The sequence below is a fragment of the Salvelinus alpinus genome, chromosome 5 (genome assembly GCF_045679555.1).
Source record: "Salvelinus alpinus chromosome 5, SLU_Salpinus.1, whole genome shotgun sequence".
Taxonomy (NCBI): domain Eukaryota; kingdom Metazoa; phylum Chordata; class Actinopteri; order Salmoniformes; family Salmonidae; genus Salvelinus; species Salvelinus alpinus.
This window is the reverse complement of record NC_092090.1, coordinates 101,180,633-101,186,632: the sequence shown is the minus strand read 5'-3', so window position 1 is coordinate 101,186,632 and position 6,000 is coordinate 101,180,633.

Sequence of the window (6,000 nt, the reverse complement as noted above, 5' to 3'; positions counted from 1 at the left end):
AGTAGAACAGGTCTATGAACTCAGGACCAGCTGGATGAGGGGACTGAGGCTTCAGTGTGTTAGTAGAACAGGTCTGTGAACTCAGCCCCAGGACCAGCTGGATGAGGGGACTGAGGCTTCAGTGTGTTAGGAGAACAGGTTTATGAACTCAGGACCAGCTGGACGAGGGGACTGAGGCTTCAGTGTGTTAGTAGAACAGGTTAGTGAACTCAGCCCCAGGACCAGCTGGATGAGGGGACTGAGGCTTCAGTGTGTTAGTAGAACAGGTTAGTGAACTCAGCCCCAGGACCAGCTGGATGAGGGGACTGAGGCTTCAGTGTGTTAGTAGAACAGGTCTGTGAACTCAGCCCCAGGACCAGCTGGATGAGGGGACTGAGGCTTCAGTGTGTTAGTAGAACAGGTTAGTGAACTCAGCCCCAGGACCAGCTGGATGAGGGGACTGAGGCTTCAGTGTGATAGTAGAACAGGTTAGTGAACTCAGCCCCAGGACCAGCTGGATGAGGGGACTGAGGCTTCATTGTGTTAGTAGAACAGGTTTGTGAACTCAGCCCCAGGACCAGCTGGATGAGGGGACTGAGGATTCAGTGTGTTAGTAGAACAGGTCTGTGAACTCAGCCCCAGGACCAGCTGGATGAGGGGACTGAGGCTTCAGTGTGTTAGTAGAACAGGTTAGTGAACTCAGCCCCAGGTCCAGCTGGATGAGGGGACTGATGCTTCAGTGTGTTAGTAGAACAGGTCTGTGAACTCAGCCCCAGGACCAGCTGGATGAGGGGACTGAGGCTTCAGTGTGTTAGTAGAACAGGTCTGTGAACTCAGCCCCAGGACCAGCTGGATGAGGGGACTGAGGCTTCAGTGTGTTAGTAGAACAGGTTAGTGAACTCAGCCCCAGGACCAGCTGGATGAGGGGACTGAGGCTTCAGTGTGTTAGTAGAACAGGTTAGTGAACTCAGCCCCAGGACCAGCTGGATGAGGGGACTGAGGCTTCAGTGTGTTAGTAGAACAGGTCTGTGAACTCAGCCCCAGGACCAGCTGGATGAGGGGACTGAGGCTTCAGTGTGTTAGTAGAACAGGTTAGTGAACTCAGCCCCAGGACCAGCTGGATGAGGGGACTGAGGCTTCAGTGTGTTAGTAGAACAGGTTTATGAACTCAGGACCAGCTGGATGAGGGGACTGAGGCTTCAGTGTGTTAGTAGAACAGGTCTGTGAACTCAGCCCCAGGACCAGCTGGACGAGGGGACTGAGGCTTCAGTGTGTTAGTAGAACAGGTTAGTGAACTCAGCCCCAGGACCAGCTGGATGAGGGGACTGAGGCTTCAGTGTGTTAGTAGAACAGGTTAGTGAACTCAGCCCCAGGACCAGCTGGATGAGGGGACTGAGGCTTCAGTGTGTTAGTAGAACAGGTCTGTGAACTCAGCCCCAGGACCAGCTGGATGAGGGGACTGAGGCGTCAGTGTGTTAGTAGAACAGGTTAGTGAACTCAGCCCCAGGACCAGCTGGATGAGGGGACTGAGGCTTCAGTGTGATGTAGAACAGGTTAGTGAACTCAGCCCCAGGACCAAATGGATGAGGGGACTGAGGCTTCAGTGTGTTAGTAGAACAGGTGTGTGAACTCAGCCCCAGGACCAGCTGGATGAGGGGACTGAGGCTTCAGTGTGTTAGTAGAACAGGTTTGTGAACTCAGCCCCAGGACCAGCTGGATGAGGGGACTGAGGCTTCAGGGTGTTAGTAGAACAGGTCTGTGAACTCAACCCCAGGACCAGCTGGATGAGGGGACTGAGGCTTCAGTGTGTTAGTAGAACAGGTTTGTGAACTCAGCCCCAGGACCAGCTGGATGAGGGGACTGAGGATTCAGTGTGTTAGTAGAACAGGTCTGTGAACTCAACCCCAGGACCAGCTGGATGAGGGGACTGAGGCTTCAGTGTGTTAGTAGAACAGGTTAGTGAACTCAGCCCCAGGTCCAGCTGGATGAGGGGACTGAGGCTTCAGTGTGTTCGTAGAACAGGTCTGTGAACCCAGCCCCTGGACCAGCTGGATGAGGGGACTGAGGCTTCAGTGTGTTAGTAGAACAGGTCTGTGAACTCAGCCCCAGGACCAGCTGGATGAGGGGACTGAGGCTTCAGTGTGTTAGTAGAACAGGTTAGTGAACTCAGCCCCAGGACCACCTGGTTGAGGGGACTGAGGCTTCAGTGTGTTAGTAGAACAGGTTAGTGAACTCAGCCCCAGGACCAGCTGGATGAGGGGACTGAGGCTTCAGTGTGTTAGTAGAACAGGTCTGTGAACTCAGCCCCAGGACCAGCTGGATGAGGGGACTGAGGCTTCAGTGTGTTAGTAGAACAGGTCTGTGAACTCAGCCCCAGGACCAGCTGGATGAGGGGACTGAGGCTTCAGTGTGTTAGTAGAACAGGTTAGTGAACTCAGCCCCAGGACCAGGTGGATGAGGGGACTGAGGCTTCAGTGTGATAGTAGAACAGGTTAGTGAACTTAGCCCCAGGACCAGCTGGATGGGGGGACTGAGGCTTCAGTGTGTTAGTAGAACAGGTGTGTGAACTCAGCCCCAGGACCAGCTGGATGAGGGGACTGAGGCTTCAGGGTGTTAGTAGAACAGGTTTGTGAACTCAGCCCCAGGACCAGCTGGATGAGGGGACTGAGGCTTCAGTGTGTTAGTAGAACAGGTTTGTGAACTCAGCCCCAGGACCAGCTGGATGAGGGGACTGAGGATTCAGTGTGTTAGTAGAACAGGTCTGTGAACTCAGCCCCAGGACCAGCTGGATGAGGGGACTGAGGCTTCAGTGTGTTAGTAGAACAGGTTAGTGAACTCAGCCCCAGGTCCAGCTGGATGAGGGGACTGAGGCTTCAGTGTGTTAATAGAACAAGTCTGTGAACTCAGCCCCAGGACCAGCTGGATGAGGGGACTGAGGCTTCAGTGTGTTAGTAGAACAGGTCTGTGAACTCAGCCCCAGGACCAGCTGGATGAGGGGACTGAGGCTTCAGTGTGTTAGTAGAACAGGTCAGTGAACTCAGCCCCAGGACCAGCTGGATGAGGGGACTGAGGCTTCAGTGTGTTAGTAGAACAGGTTAGTGAACTCAGCCCCAGGACCAGCTGGATGAGGGGACTGAGGCTTCAGTGTGTTAGTAGAACAGGTCTGTGAACTCAGCCCCAGGACCAGCTGGATGAGGGGACTGAGGCTTCAGTGTGTTAGTAGAACAGGTTAGTGAACTCAGCCCCAGGACCAGCTGGATGAGGGGACTGAGGCTTCAGTGTGATAGTAGAACAGGTTAGTAAACTCAGCCCCAGGACCAGCTGGATGAGGGGACTGAGGCTTCAGTGTGTTAGTAGAACAGGTGTGTGAACTCAGCCCCAGGACCAGCTGGATGAGGGGACTGAGGCTTCAGGGTGTTAGTAGAACAGGTTTGTGAACTCAGCCCCAGGACCAGCTGGATGAGGGGACTGAGGCTTCAGTGTGTTAATAGAACAGGTTTGTGAACTCAGCCCCAGGACCAGCTGGATGAGGGGACTGAGGCTTCAGTGTGTTAGTAGAACAGGTCTGTGAACTCAGCCCCAGGACCAGCTGGATGAGGGGACTGAGGCTTCAGGGTGTTAGTAGAACAGGTTTATGAACTCAGGACCAGCTGGATGAGGGGACTCTTTTCTTTGCTCAGCTCTTGGCATTGCAGGGCTTGGTAATGATATGAGAGGGGGTCACTGTATTTCAGATGTTTCCAAAATTTAATTGCTCTTTTATGAGTTTTTATTATTAGTGGATATTGGCCTAATTCTGCCCTGCATGCGATGTTTGTAGTTTTCCTCTGGACATGTAACAGAATCTTACAGAACTCTGCATGCAGGGTTTCAATGGGGTGTTTGTCCCATTTGATGAAATCTTGTTTTGCAAGTGGACCCCAGACCTCGCTGCCATAAAGTGCAATTGGTTCAATGACATATTCAATTAGTTTTAGCCAAATTTTAATAGGTATTTCAATATGAATTTGCTTTTTAATGGCGTAGAATGCCCTGCGTGCTTTCTCTCTCAGTTCATTCACTGCCTCATTAAGGTGTCCAGTTGAGCTTATTTAAAGCCAAAGTAATTGTAGTGTGTACAGTACTCTATATATTTTGACATATTGAGAACTTTGGTCTAATTCCCAGAGATCTGGATCTTCTCTGGGAAATCATTATTTTAGTATTTTTGGGGTTTACTGCCAGGGCCCAGGTCTGGCAGTACTGCACTAGCAAGTCCAGGCTCTGCTGTAGGCCATGTGCTGTGGGTGACAGCATCCTCTCTCGCTCTCAGGCCTGATCCCCTCTCTCTCTCTCTCTCTCTTTCAGGCCTGATCTCTCTCTCTCTCAGGCCTGATCCCCTCTCTCTCTCTCTCTCTCTTTCAGGCCTGATCTCTCTCTCTCAGGCCTGATCTCTCTCTCTCTCAGGCCTGATCTCTCTCTCTCTCAGGCCTGATCTCTCTCTCTCTCTCAGGCCTGATCTCTCTCTCTTTCTCCCAGGCCTGATCTCCCTCTCTCTCTCAGGCCTGATCTCTCTCTCTCTCTCAGGCCTGATCTCTCTCTCCCACTAGCTGCTGCCTTTTTCTCAGCCCTGTTCCCCGGCTGGCGTCACTTTAACACACTGAGAAACTTAATTTCACACACACACACACACACACACACACACACACACACACACACACACACACACACACACACACACACACACACACACACACACACACACACACACACACACACACACACACACACACACACACAACCTTCCACTCACCACTTTAGCTGTAGTGTTAAGATTAAAGCGCAATTAAGAGCTACTACGCAAATGACAGATTAGGAGAGAAGTAATGCTGACCCACTTCTACTGTAGTAACCATTTAATATAGAGGAGAGAGAAGTAATGCTGACCCACTTCTACTGTAGTAACCATTTAATATAGAGGAGAGAGAAGTAATGCTGACCCACTTCTACTGTAGTAACCATTTAATATAGAGGAGAGAGAAGTAATGCTGACCCACTTCTACTGTAGTAACCGTTTAATATAGAGGAGAGAGAAGTAATGCTGACCCACTTCTACTGTAGTAACCGTTTAATATAGAGGAGAGAGAAGTAATGCTGACCCACTTCAACTGTAGTAACCGTTTAATATAGAGGAGAGAGAAGTAATGCTGACCCACTTCTACTGTAGTAACCGTTTAATATAGAGGAGAGAGAAGGGAGGGGAGGGGAGAAGAGGAGGAGAGGAGAAGAGGGGAGGGAAGGGGGAGAGGAGAAGAGGAGGGGAGAAGAGGAGGGGGGAAGAGGAGAAGTGGGGAGGGAAGGGGGAGAGGAGGGCAGAATAGGAGGGGAGGAGAAGAGAAGAGGGGAGGGAAGGGGGAGAGGAGAAGAGGAGGAGGAGGGGAGAAGAGGAGAAGTGGGGAGGGAAGGGGGGAGAGGAGAAGACAGGAGGAGGGGAGAAAAGAGGAGGAGGGGAGAATAGAGGCAGAGGGGAGAAGAGGAGGGGAGAAGTGGAGGGGAGAAGAGGTGGTCTTGTATTCACCTTATTTACTACTATACATATTGTCACTAACTATTTTTGTAAATTTCTATTTGTTTGTTGACATTAACAGTAACTCTCTTCTATGTAATCTGAACATTTATTCAAAAAAACTTGTGGAATTGTAAAAAAGTGTCTGTTTTGGAGTTAAAAGGTTTTCACCCGACAGCGACGATATTCATAACTTACAGGCAGCAAACCCCCAGGACTTCCATAATCACAATTTTGTGAGGCAATGTAAAATGAATTCCGTGTTACTGTACCTCACACTCAACTTGGTGCTGGTTCCTGGGTAGCGGCACGAGGGCAGTACGAGGCGTGGGGTGGGGTGCCGAGTGGCACTTGCCCCCACCATGAAATATATTTGGCCACCCGTGGAGCCCCCCCCATTCTCATTGGATCAGCGCGCTGTTAATTTGGCTCAGATTGAAGGGGATTTTCTTTGGGGGGGCGGGGGTCTGCTCCAT